Source organism: Diachasmimorpha longicaudata, chromosome 2, assembly GCF_034640455.1.
Source record: "Diachasmimorpha longicaudata isolate KC_UGA_2023 chromosome 2, iyDiaLong2, whole genome shotgun sequence".
Lineage (NCBI taxonomy): Eukaryota > Metazoa > Arthropoda > Insecta > Hymenoptera > Braconidae > Diachasmimorpha > Diachasmimorpha longicaudata.
This window is the reverse complement of record NC_087226.1, coordinates 7,720,923-7,736,150: the sequence shown is the minus strand read 5'-3', so window position 1 is coordinate 7,736,150 and position 15,228 is coordinate 7,720,923. Positions and strand designations below refer to the sequence as shown.

The 15,228-nt window shown below is 39.7% G+C and overlaps 1 protein-coding gene across 7 annotated transcripts in view; it reads right to left on the bottom strand.

The window, feature by feature from the left end:
• Window positions 1-15,228, bottom strand: part of LOC135170469 (procathepsin L-like) — a 200,508-nt gene that overhangs the window by 171,623 nt on the left and 13,657 nt on the right. For all 7 annotated transcript variants that reach the window (XM_064136327.1, XM_064136318.1, XM_064136361.1 and 4 more), the window contains exon 2: window positions 14,586-14,705. The gene's annotated coding sequence lies outside the window, so the exon portion shown is untranslated. The remainder of the gene's footprint in view (window positions 1-14,585; window positions 14,706-15,228) is intronic.

Below are 15,228 nucleotides of genomic sequence, written 5' to 3'. Positions count from 1 at the left end.
ACTTAAATTCATATTATATACTACAAATTATTTGAATTCCTTATCTCTCCTAGGAAAAACAAATCAGAAATCACGGAAAATTCTAGCTTGAATCTCCATTCATATCCCCCCCCCCCCCGCTATCAAAGATAACACGCTAAAAGTTGAAAGCTCTCGCGAACGACTCATCAGTTCGCAGCAAACTTTACTCAGCAAATAGTGTTGCGATGCTGCAAGCAATACTCTAGCCCCCCGTATTCATGATAAATCTATCGTGAAACATGTGATGTTTACCGAGACAGTGAACGAAGCGAGAGAAAACAATTTCCACGAACTAATGTGATAATGCCAAGATGCATTTTTGCTTTACGATAGAGCCAAAGTTTTATGAAGTTGAAGGTAAAACGAGACTGGTAGAAAAATAATGAATTTGTGTACAATGATGAGGGGCTACTGACTCTTGAAATCATAGCAGCACTCTGTCACCCCAGATTAACCCTCAAAATCTAAAAAAAAAAATGAAAGTTTAAAAGCACATTATAATTCCACGACACTTCAAGACAGTGAAAAATACTGTAAAAAATAACAAAAACTGAAGCGCAAATCTCACGTAAGAAATACCAAGGAGGAAGAAAAAAAATTTACATATAGATGCTTTTGAATGCCAGATGTCTGATACGAGAGTGTATAAAATACCGTGTGAATAAAGGTTGAGATGAATCACCCCTGAACAAGAGGGGTAAAAAACTTTATATGTATCTGCTGATTGTAAATTGTCTTTGATCTTCACGAGAAACCGAAAAACCGAAAAAAAAAAAATCTCAAAAATAAACTAAATTATACAAAAGACCTCTTTCATCAGTCTCCCATAAGAACCTCTCTCAAAAGTTTTTTCATGTCCCTCCCTTTGAATCATAAAAACCCAAGGAAAACCTCTCCAACAATTTTCCCTCCAATCCCTCTCCCCAGCCCCCTCTCACTACCACCAGAATTTCCCTCACGATGGAGAGCCCTCCTGGATCATAAAAGAAGTATTAAAAAAAATGTTCACAAAAAATGAGAGGGTAATTTGTCGAGGGGGTGAGAGAATTTTCCTAGAAAAATGCAGGTGGTAAAATCGTGGAGAATGTCGTAAAATGAATAATCGGGTCTAAAGTCACATAATTCACTCTAGAGGGACATGAAGAGTAGTGAGAACCCGTTGGGCTTGTGAGCTCCTTAAACTAGGAAAAGCGGTTTTCGGGACTCTTGACGTTGGCTTCCACCACCAAATGAACGGCTCTTCGTTGACTTTCCGTTGTAACTCCCCACCAACCTCATCCCTCACCCACCTCTTCACCATGTACGTTCCCCGGGTTTCCACAGAGCGTGAGAATCGGCTGTTCCCTCCCTCTAATACTCGAGTAAAGGACGTTTGTCATATTTCACCTGCATTCACTAGTGCAGTGCAATGAGAGGGTCCAGATGAGGTATTACAAATTCCGAGTGATGCATTTCTGTGCCTTTCATGACCCATCTGTACATGAAATGAAAGGGAAGGAGCGAAATGGGTAAGTGGGATAACACTCATCTACCAAACTGTCAATAGTAATGAGGAATATTCACTCCTCCAATCATAGTACCAATCTCCGATAAATTCCATTCGAGAGTACGTGGAATCATTAAATTCGGCGAAATAACTGAGGTTGGGGCACTCCAAATTTGTCAATTAAATCGAGTGAAAAAGGAGTTATAAAATGGGTGTTTAACGCTTTTGAAATTATTTTTTGAACACAACCTTTTTCCAATTATCTTATCAGTCGTCCTCGAAAAATCGAGATTGACGACTGAGATGGAAATTCAAACCTGCAAAGTTGAAAGAATAAAATCGTGGGTAAATATCTAGGAAGTTAGTGAAGTGGAATACAAATGAAATCGTCAATGTTTGAATGCAAAAGTAGGAAAAAAAATCACCGGAGAAAAAATAACCAAAGTAAATGGACATCTCTCAATGCTCGAATCATTGAGTATTTTCACTCAAAAGAAACAAAACCAATATTGGTTTTATGTCTTGGTCCATGAGAATAGTTCTGTTTTTATTCCGAGCTGGGGATTTGAATGCAAAAAATATCATTATTCCTCAACTGTAGCGTTACATGCACCACTTACCCTGGGGGAAGCTAGTGGAGGAATCAGTACCAGACACTGGGCACATTCGTTGGATACTGTTTGATGGGGTAGCTAGAGATTAAGTGATGTTGGCAAACATCAAGAATTATTTGTCCAGAAACGAGATTGGATACGTGCCAGAGTGGTGTGCAATAACCTGATGACGACAATCCCCCGAGGCCCTCCGGGCTAAGGATACGAGGGAACCACTGTAGAGAGATGAGCCAGAGGTGTACGAAGACATCCCGTGTCGTCAGTGATGCTAGAGTGCCAGGTGAAACCACTGAATGATTCCCAGACCCCGGGGATTTTAATTAACTTTCACATAGTGACATCTTTAAAGCTAACTCAAACATTGTTCCAACACTTTCGAGGAAATTATCAACTGAGGACTCCATTTGCATTCTCAATTAGAGCTTTAGAGAGTTATAAGGATTAATGTGCGAGATGAAAATTCGCGGGAAAAGCATTGAGAGGAAAATGAAAATTTTTTTTTTGGATTGTCTGATATTTTCCGTAATTTTGATGCAAAATTTTCGTTGATAAATATTTTACCGAAATGTTATGGGATTTTTACAGATTATATCTGTCCATGTGGTCCATGAAATTATAGTCGATACGATGCCCGTAAATTAGTAATAAATAAAACTTCAAAACTCCATTCTTTTAATAATCCTTTCGAGCAGATAAATCCCCCAAGTTTATCAATTTCATTATTCACCTATACAAAGAACGCCTGAACGGATGAAAAAAAAATAAATAAAAAATCTGAGCTCCATTCAACTTTTCCATTGTTTGAACAGGATGACAGCATAATCTCCTCGAAAATTGATCTTCAAATTGAGATGAAAATGTCTGAAGTTTATTGTTTCAAAACTTTACCCTGTTTTTCTTTCACCAGTTTCATATACTCATCCCTCTTTCGATCTATACAGTACACCCCGGGCAAACGTAAATTGCCAAACGACAAACGAGAAACGGAGGAGAAAATGGAGCGAGTGGTAATGGAAACGGGACACGGCTCGTTAGGCATTTTATAAATAAATAATTCATGTTACTCCCGTTGGTGAAATAAATACATATACTTCTTCTCGCGGAAAGCACTGTGATTACGTCAACCTTACAATGGTAGAATTTAGATGGTTGAGTGGTGGATACAAATGGAGAAAGAGAATGAGTGAAAATAATAAATGCCTTGGGGTTGTGTGACTGGCTTGCTATGTTCACCATTCACCGTATTTCATTTGAAAATATAAAAATATCATTTTTAGTATTGGTGCAGCTTGTGAGATATTACCAGCACGCAGGGAGAATTTTTATGAACAATTTGGAGGGAGTAATAGCTCTAAATACGCTTTTATGAGAGTCATATTTTGTCCGGGGGAGATTGAGAGAAATAATGGGGCTGAAAATTCCGAAATTTCCGAGGATTTTATATTTAGAATGGAATAGGCGAATCATTTTTCCCTCAATGTCATTATTCAATTGATGTTTGGAAGAATAGTTTCATAATCGTAAAACTTTTATAGTGATGTCTTCATCTCAAATATTACATGGAGAAACTTTCAGAGAAAAATGACTAAAAAATTCATGACCACAGTAAAAAAATCGGGGTAGACTCTTCAGAATACCAATTGGTGGTAAATTAACAATCGATTTCATATAGAAAGTTCTCTAATACGATGTCATTTCACCACAAAATTGACACCAGCAGCAAACCCCAAGGAAATTTTCGTGTAAATACTGAAATATGAATAACATTAATGGTATGAAACATTTTGTAAATCCTCTCAAAGTAATTAATTAAATGCTATCTCCAGTGACAAACCAAAAATTATTCATCCAATGTCATGATGTACTAAAATAATTGTCCCCCAACTACAAACAACTCTGAATCTTTTTATTTCTTTTCCCTCCACAATTCTACCATAGCACTGAAGCATATATCTCCACTGTCCACCTTTCTCCCTGTGCTTGCCCTGAATCCTCTGTGTTTGGCTAACAATGGAATGCGGAAAGACAAGGAAACTTTCCGTAGGATATGAACTCCTCGAGCGCGAAGTGGTTTGAAAATGCTTCTGGAATTGCCATTGGAATGTGTTGGCCCGGGGTCGAGTAGATGGTGAACGTATAATCTACCTTTTACCAGTGGCATGGTGTCTGTATGTGTGCACCAGACGAAAGGAAAACCAAGAGAGGGCGATCAAATGGACGAGGTAGACCCATCCGCTCGGGTATGGGTGGCTATATACTCTTTAAAGCGGAAAATCCTTGACAAAACGCTTGGATATGTAGCTTGGGTAATGGCCTCACTTTGTACAGACTGATGGATACTTCCGGGTGCGCGGACCCAGCAACAAAAGCCAGATGAAAATCTCAGTGTGAAGGTGATACACTCATTCTGTACCTGAGACAATATTTTGTAACAACCAACAGCAAATTTGTCAGTTCGAAAACGAAGAGAGGGGTAAAATAGATTGACCTGATTGTCAATATGTTCTAATTAATAATTAATAAAATTTATATATTGGAAATGGGGTAATTTTGGATATTTTACTTGTTTTCTACACGCTCGGAAGAACACAACCGCTGCGGTTCGTTTGCTCAGAGGCACTGACTCCAGTGACAATAAAGAATGCAACACCCTGGACCTGATGACACATTAACAATGGTCCCACTCATGCACCTCTGCTTGGACTGGTGGATTACGAAATAGGCACGTAATTTTTAAAGAATTATTATCTCCGTGTAACCCCGAGAGGATCGTGGAAGTTTTCGAGGGCGTGTATATCTTTCAAGGAAAAAATAAACATCAAGAGAGAAGGACTGATTAATCCCAGGTGCAGGGAGTTATCAGTCGGGATCACTGAAGGACTTGAGCGCCCGAACGCTTTCCCAGTTTATTATGAAAGTACATATCTCATGAATAGTCGTTTCTGGATAGTGAGGGATTAGGATGTACCCGAAGAGCCGTAGTGAGGAGAATTAACAGAGAACTACTCACGTCATGAATATGAAACACGCACCAAGGGGAATTTTCATTCAACCACTTCTCTCTCCCATTTCTCCATTACACTGACTGATGAATGCTGGAAAAATGTGTTCGTGTGATTGATCAAGTGATTGATTGAATTCTCTCCAATTTTGCTGTTTTCCCGGTTATTTTTCGTCACTAAACGATTCTGGAAGGCCACATTTTTTCCATTCACAGAAATATCACTTTCATAAATACCGAAAATTTACGTTTACCACATATGAAAATCAAGTAAAAAAATTACTGAACTATTGGATACATCCATATTTAATTAAAAATTAATTTCCATAGAAACTTGGTAGAAATCAGTTAGAAATGTTCTCCAACCCCTGTGGAATAAACAACTTTTCCCTTTAGCAACAAAAGAACAATTTTTATCTCTCAATAGAAATTCACGACGTAACCCTAATAACCAAAAAATACTTCTTTAGAGTCTTCTTGACTCCTTAATTTTCCACCTCAACACTTGCACACACTCCCCCATCCATCGCTTTTCACTCCTCTCCCCATCAACGAAACGTTGGCTGTGAATTCCCCCATTCGCCTAATTTTCCGGGTCATCAATCACGTTACACCCCCGATCCAGAAAACTTGAGCGATGGAATATAGAAAAGGGAGGAGATGAGGAGGGAGTGGATTGCCGAAAGGTAAGTAAGCACATCCCACCTATACTCTCTGCTTCTTCACTCTGCCTTCATCAACATCGAAATAACAAACTTCCACTTACTTTCGAGTTTAGTTCACTGGAAAAAAGCACAACATCCACCCAACCAAGAGAAATAATGATAATAGTAATAATCCAGTGAGAGTGTTGATGATAAGGGGGAGATAGAGGGTGAGAAAGCTGAGAATGAAGATTGAAATGCGAAGAGATGTGCTATCACACTGACATTGTTTACGGTTGAACCACCTGGATTTGGATGGGAGAAGTTAATCGTTTGATGAAATTGAGGTGGAGATATCGAATTCTCGTATGTAAAAATAATGGGATTTCAACGAACAAATTGTCACTCGAGGGAATTCAATTGAAGGAAAATTCCAATGTAAACAAAAAAAATACCGTAAAAACGCCTCAAAAATTGAGTGAACTTCGTTATCAATACCAAAAAAATTCATACCTCTTAATTGACAGATTGTCCAAAAATTATTTGTGCAATTTTTTCTCTCGCTGTATGACAAATCGTGAAATATCCATTAAGATAAACCTGTCGAATACTCAAAATGAACTGTCACCTCATTAAAACATTTGTAATTTCCATAAAACCATGAAATATCCCCCAAATTTCTGAACTCAACCATCGCACCGCCAATTCCCGCACGCAATAACCTGGTAAATCTAATTGTCCTGATAATCCCCTGTCTCCCTCCCACCCGTCCGGATCCTCCATCCCCTGTCACTCTCCCCATGGAACTCTCCCCAAGAAAACTAAGAGCAACGATAACAAAGTGGCATCCCTTGTCTTGATTTCCCCGCAGAGCACTACATGATTCTCTCTAAAACCACACCATATACGCTCCATATGGACCACCAGGTGTACGGACAAATTCTCCATCATCTAACCCCGTCATCCGCAAAATCATAAAACTGAAAAGGGACAAAAACTGTGCACAACAGCCCCTCATATCTGAAAATACGACCAATCTCCCTCATCACTATTGTCAACCCACTCCAGGTGGTACACGTCAACGTCGAAACACCTCTCGCGAGTTTCGTAAACGCCTTGGGGGCACCAAGTACCGTGGAAATGAAAGGCCATAAGAGGAAAAACAAAAAGTGAGAAAAAAAAATACAGAAAAAACATAATAAAGAGAAAATTAGGAAAAAAAAATGAAGGGACAAGTAATTTGCGGCTGTGACAATGAACGCAGGAAAAATATTTCAGGAGAGTTAAAAAAAACACGGTGCGCTGACTCGACGAAAAAGAACGGGGCGAAAAAAAAAATAATAATAAAAAAAAAATCAGTAGGATGGAGGAATGAGAGAGCAGTGGGAGGTGAAAATGAACGAGACGAGTAAGAGGTTGTACCTTTAGGAAAACTTTTCCCAGCAATTCCACTGGCGTCTGGCCGAATAATTCCCTTGAAATCGTCAGTGGGCAGAAGAAGAACGAACGAGTACCTCTAATTGAATTTCCATTCTAATGGACGTGTTTCGTGGAACAGTGTCTATTCCGTTATTCACAAAACTTCACCTCTCCTGGGTCCTTTCGTTCTCATTTTCACTCGGTAATTTTATTACTTCTTAATTCACCCACTGATGCACTCATACCGACTCCTGTAGAAACGAAAGAAGGGGAAAGACGGTGGTTTACATTGATGAGGGGGTAGGGAAGAATGAGAGTAGCTCTAGGTCGGTGGAAGGACAATGGAGTGCCATCTGCGAGTTGTATTAAAGTGACAGGAAGAATCACCAGCATTGCATTTCCTGGTTGCATTAATTGAGAGCTCATTGAGAGTTAATTTTCTATTCATCTAAACATTTTCATGGTGAGTAAAGACTTCGATAAATTTTTAACATCGGAAAAGACTGAAGAGAAATCATTTTATTTATCGAAGAACCATATACTCTACGTGAAAATATCGATAGAGTGGACCTGATTTAGTTGAAGAAAATCAACAAACATTTTCATCGCAATTCTCGTAAATATTATTCGAAGAAAAGGCAATTGATTGAAAAAAATTTCATTTTTTAACGATAGAAATTTTCAAGTGAATGCATCAGAACTATTAATAACTCACGACATACTTTTATGAACCGGTAGACTATTTTTAATCGAAATTTTCTACTCCTAATGTCATTGGGGACGAGGGATATTCCCGAATTTCTGTTCGACCAAATCAGTGGATTGTCCACGCGATCAGTCAGACAACTCTTCTCCTCCGAGTTTAACCGATCTCACTTGGCGTCATCTCCGCTTTGGCTTATTAAGTCGTGGAGTACATTCCGATGAGCCAAAGTGGATGAGACAAGCCGAGGATAAAGCGCGAATATATATATAACGAGAATGTGGATAAACCTGTGGAAGTGCCTCTCCAACTCCCAGGAAAACGCCCTTCTCGAGTCACGACAAGATTACTCATCCGTGTCTTGGAATTGAATTAAGAACACTAACGCCCCCCTGTGATTATTCTTGAATAATTAATGAACTACAAGGACCTGCTCCGCCATCTTCTCCTAGACCATTCGCCATTTGCTCCAGTTTCTTAATAATTTCATAACTGTTGTTCTTTTTATCCCGAGGACTAAAGAAGGCCGATCCTCTTAGTTATCCCGATGTTTATTGATATGACTTTGTCTCAACTATTTACCCACCAGACAACTCAACAAATTCATCACGTTGAAATGTAATTGTTAATTTTGTTCTCCAATGACTTTCATCAAATTTCTGACTCTGCGTTATTTCCACAGTGATTAAGCCGCAACATTGGTGCATCGTCAGTGAAAAAATCCCCCCATAAGTCAGACAAACGAAGATATTACCCAATATTCCAGCTTCCCGCCGCCCAAAAATTCAAACAATTTCGTATGCAAACGTTAAGAACGTTGCCAATGACGCTCAACATTGGTTGCCAAGCCCGTAACTCCTCGAGGTAATATCCCTCCCCCCTCCACCCCCCCCCCCCATTGGACAATCGGCCCGCCTCTGCAGCATTGCCGTCCAATTTCATATATCACTCATCATAAACTAACAGCATGAAAGCATAGAATGCGATAAAAAATGCCAGCAGAAACGAGGGATGAAAAAAAAAATATATAACATTCAGAGAGAAAACGAGGTGGAAAAAGTTGGAGGCAGATTGCCGGATAGATCCATTGAGCATCCGGTGGAGGAGGGTGAAGTTACGATTTCCGATCAAAGGAAATAGTTTTCCTGTTTGAGGGTATGAGGTGAATCTGACGAGGGATGCCAGAAAGCTTGGACCACTCCAAGTGACAATTGACTGAGCCAGTGGGGTTGCCAATTTCTGGGGATGTTGAAACGCCCGACAGTGGTCAAACGAGGCCTAGAAGGGAATCTCAGGAGCTAATAACAAGTTTCCCCCCCAACGGGTCTAGACGCGTTGTAAGCTTTCAAAGATGTCCTGATGGCCATTCACGTTAAGACAAATCTCGAGTGGTGTGAATACCTGGGGCGAAATGAGTTACGTGGACTTAAGGTTGTTCACTCCAACTGAGTCCAGAATTTCCAAGCTCCAGTGCAAACTCCCTTTCTATTTGCATAGACGACTTACCCACGAGTTTCTACTCAAGAGAATATTGCTCATCATTACATGGTATCCATAGGGATAAAGTTTTGTGTTTAAGTAGAGGGGTTATCACTTACTACGTATAAGCCAGGGTCACTGGGATGTGTGTGATGAGGACAATTTACGAAAGACAATGAACGACGAAATGGGAGGACCTACGTTATACCGAGAACGAATGAAATGGAAATTCGTGAAGTGGTTGCTCATAACCGTCATTCAAGGTCATAAATGGTGAGAATATTTTAGAAAATTGTTGATACGACTACTGGAAATAATGACAATTCACCGGCGGTGAATAAGTCCCGTGTTGTTAAGGTAAAATTTCGAGGGACTTGGGCCGAAAAATTTTCACAAACGTGCGGGGGAAAAGTTTCGATTTCCCCACGGACATTTCCAGCACCAGTTTTACATCAGCTTAAACAGCATTTGAAATCAGAAATCAAAATCGTCAATCAAAAATGCTCAAGTCCTCCCCAAAAATTTGTTCGAAAAGTTAAGATTCCTGAAGTTTTCGTTTAATGGCTAATGAAAATGTCGGAAGGACTTAAATTTCGGTGCATTATCCTCCGTGAAACTCAACACCCCTCCGGGGTAACTAACGGGAAACGAGGCACAAACTTACTCACCACTCAGTCAGTATATATCTCGTGTTCTTCCAACGGTTGCTCTCTCCGGGCGCTCGTGTAAGACACGCGGCTAATTAGCGCTCTCTCACTCTCTCTAGGATTATAAGGATATAATACTCCCCAACGCTGGAGAATTTACATTTGCATATCATTTCACTCGTAGTGGTGAAGCAAGACACCTTTGGGGATAGTTGAAACTGCCCAATAATCTGGCTTTTTGATACTATCATGTTAATTACTTCAACCCAAAAACTCTATTTCAGGATAAAAAATATTAGCATTTTCCTTGTTTGAGGAGTCTTTCAACAATGATTTTCTAATTCTGCGGTACAATATACTGGTTCGGGCAATTCAACAATTTTTTTAAACCCTGAATTCCCTTCAACTATAAAAATTCAATTCAATCTCAAATTATCCTCGATGGGTTCGACCGCAGATCCGGATAAAAAATTTTTCAACATTAAAGAAATCGTTTTTCAATAAAATTCGAATGAAGGTTCAAATAATAGAATATACGACACTAAACGAATTTACATTTGGGAACACAAATGTCTCAGAAAGGGAATAAACCCGTCGTAATTTCCGACACCAGTGAAATAACTCACCCCATAATCTCAACTCATTAATTACCTCCTTGAATAACTCTTTAAATCGACAATTACACCCCGACTAGTGCCTCCAAAGAATACCTCATCTCATGTAAATACCCCTCCAACAATTCCCAGGCCTTTTAAACTCATTTCATGATAAGAGCATCTATCAAGTACTCCACTGCCTTTTATCCTCCGTTGACTTTAACGATTTTCCAGTTTAAGTCTAAAACGTGACTTGGCCATGATAGCGTGTATTTCATTCGACCTAACCCCTTACTCCAAAGTATCTTCGTATGGATACGTAAACCTACCCAGTTGTACGAGAGTTTTCAAACAAACTCAAACGGTTGTAGCACTGAAAACCCCGGGGAAAAGTTAATTCATCGTTGATGATACCTAGGTGTATTCAACTCAATATCTCATTCCACCCCACCCCCCCCCTCCTTCAAGAGCACGTTGGACACACGTATGAACGCCTCGGACAAGGTTTATCACGCTTTGCTAAAAGTTTGCTTTTCACACTCACCAGGAAAAACTTGTGGAAAAACTACGTGACAAAATACCTATTTTTGACAAATTCTCAAGTCCTACGACCATTTCATGGAATTATCCTCCCTCTCTCATCTCAGTTTCGGCCAATAAAAATTTCGTATTTGAAGTTTACGCGGATTAAAGCGATATCCCCAGGACTTCATTTACTTCCACATGATATTTTCATTCCCTGGTGCTATTCCAACATATACATCAACTGTACTCACACGAAAAAATTATCTGTATCACAAAAGTTAATTCATCTTTGTTGATACTTAGGTGTGTTCAACTCAATGTTTCTTTTGTCCTCCCAAGAGCATCTTGGACACACGTATGAACGCCCCGGAGGAGGTGTGTCACCCTTTGCTGAGAGTTTGCTTTTTCATGAACGCCTCAAGTTCTAATTTTTTTTTTTTTTTAGTCACCTAGACCTCCTTTCTTTTTCCAGCCTTTCCTCTTTCTCACGTACACAGAAGGGGCTGCCCGGGCGCTTTTCAGCCCCATGGAGTTTACCTAGGGAGGTGTCCGTACGCGGGTGGAGATAGGAGTGAGAAAGAAATGAAGTACTACGTGACCCGTATGAAGAGCCAAAGGAAAAAAAAGGGGATGAAAGTCGAAGGAAATTTCTTACTTCATCGAAGTAACCTCCTCTGGACTATCCCCTCTCCCCCCCCCCCCCGAATTTCGCGTATTTCTCGTTTTTCCCGTCTCGAACTCGCACCAACACACCTTCAGGCTATCCCCCCAGGGTAGGAAACGGCGGGTATACGCGACCATCTCAGTTTTCTATGAGTTTCTTACACGTACCACTGACATTCCATGCGCCTGCGAAAACGTCACTCACATCAGGTGAAAATATAATGTAGCTTCACTCACACAATTGGGTAGTTACTAATATCCCGAGGGCAATGAGACCATAATAACGCGCCGTAGATTTCAGTACTTCCAAAAAAAAATTGTGAATCAATAGATTTAATACGAGACGAATAAATAATTTTTCTCTGTTGGATCAGGTAGAATTATTACACGTGAGTCAATCAGTCTAATTCGATTTTAATCCGCAAAATTTCCCTTATCCTCGATCAAAAAAATTCCAGGTAGCATTCACTGAGATTTCCAAAGAAAAATTGTTGAACATTGAAATAAAGGAGGTACGAAAAAATGCGATTGGAATTTTCCCAATAGAATTGTATGTCGAATCAATTTTTTTTACATTTTTCCACTTTGTAAAGATGCCCTCATTTCCATCAACGCTAATTACCAGCGATTATTTTCCCTTCGATTTTATTTTCACTCCACTGGGTATGTTTAATATTTTCCTCCCTGATATTTGTGAGGAAATTAAATTCGCCTACCGGAGCTTTGTGAGAAATTGAGGTGTCAATTACCCCAGGAGGAGAATGCCTTGATTGTTGGGTGAAAAATTAATCAGTCTGATGCAGACGCCGAGAGCCTAACGACAGCCATTGGTAATCGATTAGACTGACATGCTCAGTTAATCAAGTCTCAATATTATCTTTAGATTGAACAAAGCTTTCTTGCGATTGTCTATTCTAATTGAGCATCTAATTGGATAGAAACTGAATAAATATCCAAAAAATGACGAATAAATGACTGAAATTTGGAAGCAACATCGAGTCAATCCTAGTTGTATTGAAATTAATGAAATATTCATAATCAAAGTACGTAATGAGCTATCAAATTAGTTCATTAGTCTCTGCGTATATTATAAATACTTCGACAAACATTATTTGTAGCTCTGGAATTTTCAAGTCCTTTACTACGTGTAGCTGCCCTATGAGGGATTTTAATTGCCCGACGGCTGGCATCAGTACTACGTACTATCAAAACGTAATAATACCCCAAAGAAAAGCGCCAAGTTACGATCGCACAAGGTTCCTCCATAGGGGTCAGTGATATTTGTACGTCAATGTCGATTTACGAGCCAGTGGGCTGAAGCTACACCAGCCGAATCTCAATACCTATTACGATTGCATGGGTTATATGGTTCCCTCTGCTGTTGAATATATGGCACTTCAAATGGAATGAAATATCGAGGAACTCAAAAATTCATGTTCACTCAAATATGGTATGTTTTGTGGGAATTTTAGCAGATCCAGCGGTTCTCGTCTCTTTCCAATATCGGTTAAAGTGGGTTACAACCGGCTTAGAGGGACTAGCACAGTTTTGGAAAAGATGGGATTATTTAGATTTAGGGGCTACTTAATTACTTCCATGATTCATTAAAAATTAATGAATATACTTGTTCGTTAGCAAGTTACTATAAACCACGATTTGTAAATTATTAACGAATGGCGGTAATATTTAAGATGGCTTGCTAACAGCCATTAAACTCTTCTAACCGTTCACAGTAATTACCTCAAGACTTTGTTGCTGGAATCCACTATTTTTAATGGCTAAGGAAGAATCCGAAGTCGAGTTCACGACAAAAAAAACTTCATTAAGAAACTGAAGTCCATGAAGAGAAAAACTTGATTAAAAATACCTTGGAAATAATGGTAAACTCTACTTTACAAGAAGAAAATAGTAAAGTGAGATGTAATTATACGGAAAAATATCTGCTCGTCGAGGTTTTTCCATTACCCAAAAATTACACCAAATAGAATTAACAAGTTACTGGCACCCACCAGCATCATTGCTAAAATACAAGGCCAATTGTCACTCTGTAAAAATCAATATACCAACCCCCGATGGACCTGGAAAGGAAAGGAAAGTCTAACCCTTGTTGCCTTGACAATGTTAGTCTTCAATGGTCGTTTGAAACACGGTAATGATCATCCCACTGTTGGCCTTGAAATTAACGCAGTGGAATAATTACCCTCTCCCTTCAACCCCAAGTCCGATTCTTGTGAGTTTGCTTACTCGCCATTACGTTGCACAGTCCCCACATCCTCGAGATTCGCAGTATGCAACCGATGGTAGTTGCTATCGTCATGTTTGAATGTATTGTAGCCGTAAAAGCTCAAGTAAGCACAACGATAGAGACTGCGACAGAGCCAACGACAAACACGCACGCACACACACACACATATAGACATACTCATTCTTCCTACCCTATTGTAGGTCCCAACTCTGCTAGAACCCATCGCGTCTCCCTCGCTGAAGAAGGTTGACGTTAACCGGCAAATTAATTACGAATAAGAAGCCAAGAGACACGAAACCCACATTATATGCCCCTTCCCTACCACCCCCCCCCCCTGCCACCCTGGTAATTTTCGTTCAACTTTTAAATGCTGTTTACGAGAAACGACGTCGCTAAAGTACAAGAGCAATGCTCTACCTCGTGCACTGGATAGCGTTTGTCCCAGTGGATGGAAGAGACCGGAGAATAAAATAGACGATTTTGTGGAATAAACGTAGACAAGGAGAGAATTAAATAGAAGAGAAAGAATGTATCAAACATACCAGTGGCTGGGTAAAACGAATTCGTGATATCTCCAGTGCGATTAATCCGAACAAGTCGAGTTGCTTCCAGTTTCTCGTTGGCTCCGAAAACTTCTCCATGCAGTGTATCACCATCTCACTCTGAAATTGCAAGAATAGACTTATGAGAGTTTCAAGTGGTTTGTTATTGAGTTTTTTTTTTACAGAGAACAGAATTTAGAGGGTTCAGTTGATTTTGGGGAAGGAGGAAATTACTATACACGCTCTATCTACGATCTTCCTGATTGCGGTGTTAGATATACGGGATGAATTGGTGAACAAACAGATTGTGGAGACTAGAAAAACGAGAGAGTGGAATTGAGGCGTTTTTGTTACTTCTTAGAGGACATTCACGTCATCCCCAATTTCATATATTTTTACAAGCTCAAATTCAAATTACAGAGTTCAATTCTGCGTGATGTCAGTTTACTTCTCGATGAAGTTTTGGGTTGGACTTGTAATGCCTCAATGCAGTGGTGACTACGACAAATGCAGTGGTCGGTATCACTGGAGTATAATGCATTCGCATATTGGGGGAAGCGCCTTGGGGGAGGGATTCACCGCAAAGACCGAGATTCGGTCAGAATGTGAAATAATGTTATTGCGGGGATCAGTGATGGCAATC